This window comes from Bos mutus, chromosome 14 (assembly GCF_027580195.1).
Source record: "Bos mutus isolate GX-2022 chromosome 14, NWIPB_WYAK_1.1, whole genome shotgun sequence".
Classification (NCBI taxonomy): Eukaryota; Metazoa; Chordata; class Mammalia; order Artiodactyla; family Bovidae; genus Bos; species Bos mutus.
Genome location: NC_091630.1, coordinates 75936287 through 75948713, shown reverse-complemented (window position 1 = coordinate 75948713; position 12427 = coordinate 75936287). Strand labels below are relative to the sequence as shown.

The window sequence follows — 12427 nt, the reverse complement described above, 5'->3', positions numbered from 1 at the left end:
GCCTAATTTGCTTTAAAGCACAGACTTCCTTTCATCTTTTCCTGAAACGCCGTGGTGAGAGGCAGGCTTTAAAGAGGCTGGCTGCTGCCCTGGGGTCTCAGAGGCTGGCCGGGGTGGCGGGTCCAGGCGTGTCTCGGGGTCTGGTGGTGCGTACCTGACACCAGGCAGGGTCTCCATCCGAGAGTCCCAGGACTTCTATTCTGCCAGCTGGGAGACCTCACCCAGCCGTGGGGCAATGCGCATCCTTGTGTTTGAGTATCCTGAGCTGACACAGGGACCACTGGAGTTTGTGGGAGGGACATTGGGGTAACTATAGCCCTCCCCAGATATACAATACAGGGTAAGAGTGATAGATAATGAAATCAAGCCCGTTTTACAGCAAGACAAGAAAATTTTCCTCTGGAGAAAAACTTAAGCACAAGGGTTATCTTTGTCCATGCGGGCCTGCTCCTTCCATTATAGTATGTGCTGTGCGTCCCTGTTAACCAGACCACCATGCCCTTCTCCAGGGGGTCTTCCTAACCCGGGGATTCCCCCACATTGCAGGCAGACTCTTCACCATCTGAGCCACCAGGGAAGCCCGACTAACACTTTGATTTTAGTGTGTGTGTTGTGCATCTGTCTTGACCAGATCTTCTTAGAAGATGGGAGGTCCTGATGGCTCAGAGGGTAAAGAATCGGCCTGCAGTGCAGGAGACCTGAGTTCAATCCCTGGGCCGGGAAGATCCTCTGGAGAAGCAAACGGCAACCCACTCCAGGATTCTTGCCTGGAGAATCCCATGGATAGAGAAGTCTGGCAGGCTACAGTCCATGGGGTTGAAAAGAGTCGCACACGACTGAGCGACAACACTTTCACCTTCTTTCACTTCCTTAGAAGATTCCTCCTTCATCTCCTCAAGGGCCACCACATTCTTCAGGAGAGAACCTTTCTTCTTAATCTTGTGAGGGTTCACGAAGACCCATAACCCATTGCTTGCTTTGGATGTGTAGATCTGGATTGTGTAAACGGTCCATAACATGTCATCTGACGTAGAACTTTTTGTCTCCAAAATGTATATAACTGTGCTCTGACTTCTCCGAGCTTTCTGAAAGACTGTCTCCTGGATTATGATCCTCTTGCCATGCTAAGTCGCTTCAGTTGTGTTGAAGAAGAGTCAGTTCTTCGCATCAGGTAGCCAAAGTATTGGAGCTACAGCTTCAGCATCAGTCCTTCCAATGAATATTCAGGACTGATTTCCTTCAGGATGGACTCGTTGGATCTCCTTGCAGTCCAAGGGACTCTCAAGAGTCTTCTCCAACACCACAGTTCAAAAGCATCAATTCTTCAGTGCTCAGCGTTCTTTATAGTCCAACTCTCACATCCATACATGATCTCTGGAAAAACCATAGTTTTGACTAGATGGACCTTTGTTGGCAAAGTAATATCTCTGCTTTTTAATATGCTGTCTAGGTTGGTCCTAGCTCTTCTTCCAAGGAGCAAGCGTCTTTTAATTTCATGGCTGCAGTCACCATCTGCAGTGATTTTGGAGCCCAAGAAAATAAAGTTTCTCAGTATTTCCATTGTTTCCCATCTATTTGCCATGAAGTGATGGGACCAGATGCCATGATCTTAGTCTTTTGAATGTTCAGTTTTAAGCCAACATGTGATCCTCAGGTTGGCTCAAATAAAATTTTCCATTTCTTTCTTAGATAGACTATTGATGATTTTTTTTTTTTCGTCCACTGGGGCAAGATCTGAAGAGGCACTGCCTCAGCTGTTTTCTCTCTTGCTCTATTCTTTTGCTCTCTGGCAATCTGACCCTTTTCACCTTCACCTCTTCCCCTCTCCCAGTGAATGACCAGCATCTTTATCAGGGAAGATCCTGGCAGGTGAATTCTACACAGGTGTCTGCATGTGTGCTGTGAACTAGAGCTGCAACTCAAACAGTTTCAATCTCAGTTAAGAAAGGAATAATCCAAAACCTAGAAGGCTGAACTATCAGGGTGAGTTTGCTTCCTCACATTAATGCAAATAATAAGTACATGGTCTTCTGATTCAACATACATACCTAGGTGCTTATTTCCTTCCTATTTTACAGGTAGATAAGCAGGTGTAGCAGAAAAGGCAATGGCACCCCACTCCAGCACTCTTGCCTGGAAAATCCCATGGATGGAGGAGCCTGGTGAGCTGCAGTCCATGAGGTCACGAAGAGTCGGATAGGACTGAGCAACTTCACTTTCACTTTTCACTTTCATGCACTGGAGAAGGAAATGGCAACCCACTCCAGTGTTCTTGCCTGGAGAATCCCAGGGATGGGGGAGCCTGGTGAGCCACCGTCTATGGGGTCGCACAGAGTCGGACATGACTGAAGTGACTTAGCAGCAGCAGCAGCAGCAAGCAGGTATAGAGAATAAGTGCCTACTGATAAGCCATGACCTAAGAAATGGTACCAAGAACCTTCACTCCCTTTTGTTTCCTGAACTCAACCTCTGAAAGTATTGACTAAGTTATGTTGTTGTTATTGTTCAGTCCCTAAGCTGTGTCCCACTCTCTGTGACCCCATGGACTGCAACATGCCAGGCTCCTCTGTCCTTCACTATCTCCCAGAGTTTGCTCAAATTTATGTCCGTTGAGTTGGTGATGCCATCCAACCATCTCATCCTCTGTCATCCCCTTCTCCTCCTGCCTTCAATCTTTCCCAGCAACAGTGTCTTTTCCAAGGAGACAGTTCTTCACATCAGGTGGCCAAAGTATTGGAGTTTTCACCTTCAGCATCAGTCCTTCCAATGAATATTCAGGACTGATTTCCTATAGAATTGACTGGTTGAGTCAATTCTGGAGCAGTCCAAGGGACTCTCCAGTCTTCTCCAACACCACAACTTGAAAGCATCAATTCTTCTGTGCTCAACCTTCTTTATGATCCAACTCTCACATCCATACATGACTACTGGAAAAACCATAGCTTTGACTGTACAGAAGAACCCACCCTGAGCTGAGGCTCCAGGCATGAAAGGAGTAGGGTCTCCCCTACTTCACAAGTCTCTCATCTCTGACCTAGGACTCCTCTGTTTCTGCCAGCATCCCCAAAACACTAACAATTTAGTTATTAGCTCATAAGTGGAATAAATCAAACCCCAGACCCCATACCCATTAGCTTGTAAGTAGAATAAATCAAACCCCAGAGCTTACTTTCCATATCTTAAAGTATTTTGTTATCAGCCAAAATTCCCTGTTGATGGAGTGGCTGTTTCCTGTCCCCTCCCGGCTGGTGAATTCCATGTCTCTGGCACCACTTTCCCAGGAACTTCCCTGGTGCCCTCGCCTCTCCTTTTCCCCAGAATTCACATGAGGCTAGGAGGCACTGCATGGAATGGAATGGATCAGAAGAAAATTAGCACTGATTAAAGGAGAGACAGACATTAGCTTTCATTAGTAAACAAAGGATGTGTTGAGCCAATGAATTTAGAGTAAACATTGTGGAAAACAGAAAACATCGAAAAGTGAAAGTTTCTGAATGTTCACGTTTTTGTGACCTTGAGAGTGAACTCAGTCACAGACTCTCTAGAGTTCGACCAGATGTAGAAAACTGTCAGATTGAGCCTTAACTGCTCTGAATGCACAGGCTGTGTCTCTGTGCCCTTGGCCCTGGCCCCTCATGGGGGCCTGCTATGGGCAGATGGACAGGTGAATAGCCCAGTGACGTAGATGGGCTTGCTGGTCGACCACCAGGCTGCCTGCTCCCTGGGGAGGAAGCAGGGAGGGCTGAGCCTCAAGGTACAGGAGCTTTTTGACCCTTTCTTATGAGAAACGTTCAAGTAACCAGGCGGAACTGCTCTCTGATTATTCTTTTTCCAGCTGAATGAAATTCAGTTCATGGAAGACTTAATAAGTCCTTTTGGGCCCTGAAGAAACAGACATATTCCTCTATTCCAGTAAATGAGTTTCTGGCTCTGCAGCCCCAGGTCTCAGATCAGGGGGAGGTGAGGACTATCTGAAGCTCTAATCTGAATGCCTGAGGCAGGACGGCCAAGGTCGTGCCCTCTTCACTGGGCACCTCTCCGCTGAGAGCTCCAGGTCTACAGAATCAAAGGGGTGCTGCTCTGTCCCTGGGCTGGGCTGCTGCCTGCCTTGGAGGCAAAGGCTTGTGGCATTTCAAGATCGCAGAGGATCACAGGGAGGATCAGGCCTTTCCACTTTTTCTTCCCCCCAGGTGCAGACACGAAGGCTCTAGGAGAGGATGTGACCTGTCCAAGGTGGTAAATGCGGTAGCAGCAGGAAGATTAGAAGCTGGCATCCCTCACTCCCAAAGCATGTCCCTTCTGGCCCACCCGGGCTGTGAGCTGCTCCGGAAGGAGCTAGACAAGCATCAGTACCAATAAGGATGCACAGGAAATAAACGGAGCCCCGAGGGGACGGGGTCTGTTCCAGATCACAGCCCGCTAATGGCCACGCCCATGCCCCCACCCCTACCCCCACCCCGGGCCCTGCTCAGTGCGCTGGAACCTCCTCTCCTGCGCTCAGCCTGAGGTCAGTGGTGCAGCCCCAGCCTACTTTCTTGCTCTGTTGCTGTGATTTTGGAATCCAGGTTCCTGCCCTGCTTGGAAAGACGAGCTTGAACTAGTGCACCACAGCACGCTGAAAACTCAGTCTTGGTTCAAACATGCATTATGAGGATAAATGCAAAGCAAGAATGTGAAACTGTCAAGTGTCACCCAAGAGCACTGTGCGCTGTGCTTAGTAGCTCAGTGGTGTCAGACTCATGGACTGCAGCCCACTAGGCTCCTCTGTCCATGGGGATTCTCCAGGCAAGAACACTGGAGTGGCTTGCCATGCCCTCCTCCAGGGTTTTCCCCACCCAGGGATTGAACCCATGTCTCCTGCATGGCAGGTGGATTCTTTATCGACTAAGCCACAAGAGAAGCCACCCAAGAGTGAACTGTGCAAAGAAGATGAAGGAATGAGACCAGCAATTTCTTGTTAGAGTCACACCTTCCCTAGGCCCCATTCAGTTCTGTCTGATTTTTCTTACCATGCAACAGCTACTCCCTGCCACGGCCCTAGACACGTGGAGGTGACGGATGGAGGGAATAACGGTGATGATCAGGAGCTGTGTTGCTGGGAAGGTGGGGAGGCAAACACCCAGACCATCAGATGCCAAGGGTGCAAGGTACAGTAAGCACATGCCCTGCTCCAGGGCCTTGGAACATCCTCTTCCCTCCACCTAGACTGTCTTAGGGTGGAGCCCACAGGGCTCGCTTCCTCACTGCATGCATGCTTCTGCCCAGCTGCTCTCCTTGGAGAGGCCTTCTCCGATCACCCTAAGACAGGATCGCTCTAGGGATCACTCTTGTCACTAGCCCTTTCGTTCAGCTGCATTTTCCCTCACAGCCTTAATCACAAAAGGACACCCCATTGCATGCTGATTTCCTTCTTTCTTTGTCTGTGTGTCTCCCCACCAACCAGGGGGGCAGGAACTTCACCAGCATCCCTCACTGCTGCGTCGACCCCATTGAGAACCACACTGGGGCCTCAACGGATCCATGTGGACTGATGGCAGGGTGAGAGGTGGTCCAAGCTCAGGGAGCACAGTTCATTCTGGTGTGTGCACAGTGTGAGCGAGGGGTCTTGGTCACTTCCCAGCTTCAGTGTCCTCACACAGTGAATGGGACGATTCCAGTGACAACTCAGTCGGCCTGACCCATGAAGGGGTGGAAGCAGGTGCCCTCTGATCCCTGGACCTTGTGTCTGGAGGTTTCCAGTCCTTGCTAGGCTCTGCTGGTCCTTGCCCAAGCAGATTGGCCACCCTCAGGGAGAGGAAGTCAGAGCCCAGCCTACAGACTTCCTTTGGTTTTTGCAAAAGCAGCAAACCCCAAAATACGACAAAACCGCACTGTTTATCTGTACGGCACTCAGAGGTGTGGCCTGCAGGTGTGAGAGCTGCCTGCTGAGTCCTTCTGTGGCCGGAACACGACACAGGTACACTGCTTGTGTGGAGGAACCTGGCCTGCTGGGGGCCATGGGTCTGGTCTGAGCCTCTGACTGACCTCCCTGGAGTGGGGGGATGGCCTCTGTCGGTCACGGGAGGCTCATCCCTGAACCCACATGTGCATCTGGCTCTGGGCCTGTCCTGATCAGGGTACAGCGTTGTTTTGATCACACGCCATGCCTCCCTCAGTCCTCTGCCCCAGTGGCTCTTCCCTGTCAACCCAGGAATCTGCAAGAGCATCGTCAAAGGCTCACTGATGCCACAGCTGAGAAACCACAGCCGGGGGTCAGTCTTAGCTATACTTGGTCCATAACCCACTGTACAGATGGAAAAATTGAGGCCCCCATGAAGAGGAGGGACTTAGCAAAGTCCATACCGGGTGATGTGGCAGAACCAGGCTTAGAACAAGACTTCCGGACAAGCACATCAATTGTGGTTTTCATGTTTTTTTTAAACTGAATCTCACCCAGGCAGAAACGAGCTACTGAAACTCAGCTTTTCCAGGTCACAAGGCCTGGAGAGGGGACCCCTGGCTCAGCTGCTGGGCCTCCTCATTACCTCTAAGGGGGTTCAAAAACCAAAATTGTTAATAGACCACACCCAAGGTCCACACTGGTGGCCTATGAACGTCACACCCACTTCCACCCCCAATACAGGGTTTTTCTTTGAGGAGTCTGGAGACTGAATCAGGTAGTTTGCATGTGGTCATGTTACTAAATGGGGCTTGTTCATATTCAAAGGGTTTTCAAAGATGAGTTCTAGGAAATCTTCTGAAAAGGAAGAGACTGGTTTCAAGGATGAGAAAGAGGAGATGGAAGAGAAGAGATGTGAAAAGCAGGAGGACCAATGCAAAGTGGATGTAGTCAGAGCCAAGGTGAGGCTGCAGGAGGAAGGTGGGGAGAGAGCATCAGTACCCAGTGGGAGCCCATTTAGATGCGGGGGGAGGAGCAGGGGGCTCCAGGCTGCACTCACCGCCCTGCCCTCCGTCCCACCGTGGGAGACGTTCTTATTTTTTGAATCACAAAGAAAAGACCCATTCATCTTCAAAACAGTCTGGTTACAGTCCGCAGTAGGGTATCTGATCTTTACAATAAGGGGGTATAATGCATTTCTTATTTGTATCTGTTGGAGACGTTGATGAACTTGTGTGTCTTAGACACTCAGTCCTGTCTGACCCTTTGTGATCCCATGGAAACTGTAGCTCCCTAGACTCCTCTGTCCATGGGATTCTCCAGGCAAGAATACTGGAGATACTGGAAATACTGATGTATTTGAACGTGGCAAAAAGTGGAAGCAGTTAACTAGGACAGTTCAGTGATTAGACACACACTCCATTACCTGAACACTGTACAACCAAGTGAGATCAGAAAGGCTTGCCTTCTAAATGCCCTGTAGGCATGGAGAGCCTACTGTATTCTGGATGCTGCAGGAAGCACAGGAAGAAATAGTCACCAAGTCACAGGTCTCCCACACTCAGGTGGAAGAGGACAATCGAACAGCTTAAGGCACAGATAACAAGGCAATTAAGAGCACAGATTCTGGTGTCAGAGAGCTGGGTTCAAAGTCCAACTCTGCCACTTACCAGCTGTGTGATCTCGGGAGAGTCCCCTAACCTCTCTGAGCCTCTGTTTCTTCATCTAAAAAATGGCCAAAAAAAAAAAAACGACACTCAGTCTTACAGAGAGAGTGTGAAGATCTAAGGAGAGAGCCTGCCTCATGCTCAGCTCAGACACGGAGTGAATGCTAAGCGCTGATGAGAAGTGACAGAGACGTGGAGGGCAGAGGGGACAGCTGTCACCTTCAGAGTCCCGGGGGTGGGGAGAGTCGGGGGACCCGAGGGTGCAGGCTTCCTGTTCCACACCGAATACGAAAGCTCCGAGCTGCCTGATCGCTAAGCCGGCTTCCTGCTCTAGAGCAAAGACAGGAGGGCGTGCTCAGACCTGTCGACCCCTGTGCGCCCTGCCCTGAGTTTAAGATGCTTCACACGTGGGTTAACCTACAGCTTCCTGTGGGACAGACGAGACCGAGGATCGTCAGGCAAAGCCTGGCCGTGTCGGAGCGGGGCTGGAAGCCTGTGGGGTTGTAGCCCTTCTCTACCCAGAGGACAGAAACGGGCAGGTGGCACTTGTGGGTGAACTGGTGGCAAGTCCCAGATCACACGTGGAGGCGGGGGACGGGGTCTAATTCCGGAACATTCTATCCGGCAGCAGACCGCTGGGTGCTTTGGGAAGAGAGAGAGAGAGCTTGAATCTGAGAAATCAGGAGGCGTCATTGCTATTTAGCTGTTTTTCCTAAACGTGGGGGAGCAGGGAGGGCCCTTCTAAACAACAACAATGATACCCTATGGTGTTATTATTACACATAAGCCTTCATGCTTGCAGCAGCTCCAGCCTCATGCTCCACCAGCTCCCGTCACCTGTGAGGTGTGCAAAGCGCTGTCCCTCCTGGGGGTGGGGGTGAAAACAGCCCTACAAATACTCAAACCCCCGGGGCCGCTTTCGCTCCCCCTGACCTGAGCTCGCTGACCTCTGCCCATCAATAATGGATGGCCTGTGCACAGTAGTGCCCGCACAGCAGTCGCCCTGGCTGGCAGGAGGGAGTCACTGCCTAGGGTGGGGCCAGCCTACCTCCGACTCTCCATGGAAACCATATGAAAGGAGGACTTTTTTTCATTGAATACCTGGTGGTAAAGAATCCTCCTGCCAATGCAGGAAGCATAAGAGATGTGGTTTTGAACCCTGGGTTGGGAAGACCCCCTGGAGAAAGAAATGGCAACCCACTCCAGTATTCTTGCCTGGAGAATCCTATGAACTAGAGGAGCCTGGTGGGTTACAGTCCATGGGGCTGAAAAGACCTAGACATGATTGAAGCGACTTAGCACACGCACATAGTTGATTTACAGGGTTGATACCTTCGCTGTAAGCCCCACCTCTCGGGGTTGGTGGGAGAGGTAGATTTTGAGACTGTACCCTTAAAGCTTCCAGAACCATTCTTGGCACATAGTAGGGACGTTAAGAAAGGAGAAACCAGTACTTCTTTCCTCCCTGGGGCTGTCCTGGAGGACAGGCAGGAAACCTGAGTGGCCGCAGGGGCAAGCGTTGGTAACTAGAAGCTGCTAGCCCTTCTGCAGGTAGCAAACGACTCCCAGTGATCCTCGGAGTCACTCCACCCGGAGGGGCAGGTCTTGGGTTTGAATTTCCTCAGCGAGGGTTAGGGAGGTGGACGGGGCTGGGTCCCCGGAGAGTGGCTCCTCTTGGCACGCAGCCCAGAGAGCCTTTCTTGGGCGGCTGCTGTGTCTACTGGCTGCTGGCAGCTGCCTCCTCCTCCAAAGGACTGTCCTGGCCAGACAGGAGCTGCCCAGCCAGGGAGGAGACCACCCCTGGCCCCCAGTCTATGACAGAGGGGATCAGAGCTGCTCGATGGTGACCCCCCCTTTGCCTCCATGTGGAACTAGCCCTTGGTGGGTGCTTTGTGCCCCTGGGGTCAGGCTGAAGCTTGATTCCATCCCGAGACACCTCCCTGCCCAGCCTCTGTCTCCCCCACCCCTGTCCGTCTCCCCTCACTGCCTCCTCAGTAACCCACATGCACCAAATCCTGGTCTCAGGCTCTGCTGGGAGAGACCTGGGCCCCCCAGGTGAGGCAGGTTTGACGTCAGGAAGAGAAAGCCTCAACGTGAAGTGCTCTGAAGTTCCGAGAACTTTTTTTTTGCAGAGTGGGGAAGCTCCCAGGGCCACTGTCTGGTCCAAACTCCTGGCTTTATAGAGAGGAAAAGAATGGTGCTGATGACCCCATGGTGAAAGAGGAAACAGCCTTCTCCTCTGGCAGCTCAGTCATCACACAGAGCGGAGCACGGGAAACACTTGGGCAGCCAAGTCAGGGGGATGGCGTGACAGTGGGGGACAGGGAAGCGGGCCCTGGGGTGAACTCCAAGCTGAGCTCCTGAACGAGCTGGCCATGCAAAGATAGGGGTGAGGAGAGCAGAGAGCAGGTGGAGGGGAGAGTCCATGCAAGGTTGTAAGGGCAGGAACGAGCTGGGCGTACTCTGCCCAAGCCCAGCGCTTTGAGCCAAGGGATGATTTTACAGGACGAAGAAGTAGGGCCTGATCATGCGGCTCCCCTCCCGTGGGGCGGGGGGAGCAGAGGCTTGTCACCCAGCAAATTAGCAAAGACGAGCGACTCTTCATGACCCCAACCTAGTCACCTCCTATAGTTGAGCTCTGTCCTTGGGAAACCATTGCATGCCTGTCCCACTGGGGTTTCCCAGGCCAAGTCCATCTTTCACATCGAATATTTCAGAGCCAGTGATTAAGGCTCGTGAGTCAACCAATTAGTGGCCCTCGGAACATCAGCTCCACTTTCCAAAGAGTTTTTTGGGCTTTCACGTGAAGGCGCCTGGCAGACATGAGGCTGATAAGCATTTCCACAAGGCCCATAAATCTGCCCCCCTTCATGTCATCCCACATCAGATGGACGGAGCGCAGGAAGCGTGGGGAGCACCTGCTGGGGAGAGGAGTCAGGGCGGAGTACAGGCTTTTGGGTGGGGTGCTTGTGGCCATCCAAAGGAAGCTGCAGGTCCCGGCGCTCGCTGGCTTGGCAACCTGAAGCCAGAGCTGAAAGCATCTGGAGCCTCAGTCTCCTCCTCTGGAAAATGGGGACGGCAAGAGCCATGAGAGAGTGGGCTAAAGGCCGCAGGCAAGCTGGGGACAGGTGACTGGTCTTCATTACTGACAGTCACGAGCCTGGACTTGGCGGTCCTCCTCTGCCCGGGGCGCCGACCCCAGCTAGGGGCAGCACGGGACACCAGGCAAAATCCATCACGGGTTACGGACAGAGCCTGGAGTAGAAATCTGAGGGCGCCACCTCCTATTCTTCCTTTCTGAGTCCTCACGCTGTACTTCACACAAATAACCTCTGACCTTTTCAAACAGGATTTCAAGTGATAAAAGAAAGTGTTTGTTGCCACAAGCACACAAAGGGCAGAGAAAGGAAACCCTTGTCATTTCCCTCTTTAAATCTGCAGCCTTAATATCCAGCACCCTGAATTAAATCTTTTTGATATACTTGCACATTTGGGCAGTAAATACTCTTCTCTGGTTTTAAAAGATCGACAAACACATTTTGAAAATTCTCATCAAGGCAAAGCTTGCTAAGGGACAGAAAAGCAAGGTTATCTGGGCTTAGAACTTTCATTAATGGTATATGGGGAGGGAGATATGCAGGAAATCTGCAGTCCTTGTGAAAGTGGCAAAGATTAACAGAATGGAATTGTTCTGGAGCATCTAGTAACACAGAAGAGTGACTGTCTTCAACGAGACCTACTATGTGTGCAGCATTAGAGCGTCTTAGTGGGTGTTTTACTGTGTAAAATACTTGATGTAGATAAAGCTATTCAATCTTCCGAACAGCCTAGTATCAGGTACCTTATCATCACCCCATATTTGGGCAAGCACAGAGAGGTGAAGTCCCCTGTCCAAGGTCACACAGTGAGTCACGGCAGAGTCAATACCAGAAGCCAGACTGCCAGGCTCTGGAGCTGACGCCAACAGTGACAAACGATCCTAAGGTCTCCCCTCCTCTTTCTACAGACCTTGATGTGATATATCATCATTTCCATTCTTAAGAAAGCCCATTGAGTTGCAGAAGGTGAAGGGCTTTTCCCGGGTCACAGGCCAGCTATGAGTCAACTCAGGGACAGTCCAGGCCCCAAGCCTCATTTCTGCCACGTGTCCCGAGGCTGATCAAACCAGAAGTGGGTCGGACGTGAGCTGGGAGGAAAGAACAAAATCATTCAACCTGCTCAAATTCAGAGAACCAAATGGATCTGCCCTTTGCCAAACCAGTTTGGGTTTTCACATGAACAATTAAAATTCTTTAACAGGAAATTTGTATCTTAGGCACAGCACAGGGTATAAGGAGATCTTTGAAACTAACACTTTCACTTTTCACTAATTAGAATGATTCAAACAGCAAAGAGACGTCATTTCAAACTTATCAGAATCTCGAGGATGACAACATCTGACCTACTCCTGACCTCTAGTTCCTCCCGCCCCACAAGGCACACACCCAGGAAAACTTCCAACTGCGATTTGGGAATCGCAGACTCGCCCAGAGTGGACCAGCTTCTATGCACTGGCTCAGCATCTCCCGGGAGCATGGTGCTCAGAGTGGACATGCCCTCCTCGTTGTGGGAGGGGAGTCAGTGGGAGAGACCAGGAGGAGTGAGCTCCGGCTTGTCCCCTTTCTTCCTTCTAACAGATGCCCAGGCTCCTTCAGGTGGCTCCCTCCCCTCCTCCAAGTGCCCTCTGTGGGGTAGTAAATACCCAAGCCGCCTGCCTACAACATGAGCACAAAGGGTCCTTGGAGACTCCTTAGACTTCTGCGTTCCCTGGGCAGAGAGATGCCTTCCTGGGGCCCTGACCTCTGAGTGCATGCGCAAGGCTGGAAGGAATGAGGTTGTAGGG

The 12427-nt window shown here is 51.2% G+C and overlaps 1 protein-coding gene across 3 annotated transcripts in view; it reads right to left on the bottom strand.

The window, feature by feature from the left end:
• Positions 1–12427, bottom strand: part of ST3GAL1 (ST3 beta-galactoside alpha-2,3-sialyltransferase 1) — an 88428-nt gene that overhangs the window by 31664 nt on the left and 44337 nt on the right. The window contains exon 3 of one of the 3 annotated variants that reach the window (XM_070382752.1): positions 7549–7603. The exons of the other annotated variants lie outside the window; for them this stretch is intronic. The gene's annotated coding sequence lies outside the window, so the exon portion shown is untranslated. The remainder of the gene's footprint in view (positions 1–7548; positions 7604–12427) is intronic. 3 annotated transcript variants of the gene reach the window in all.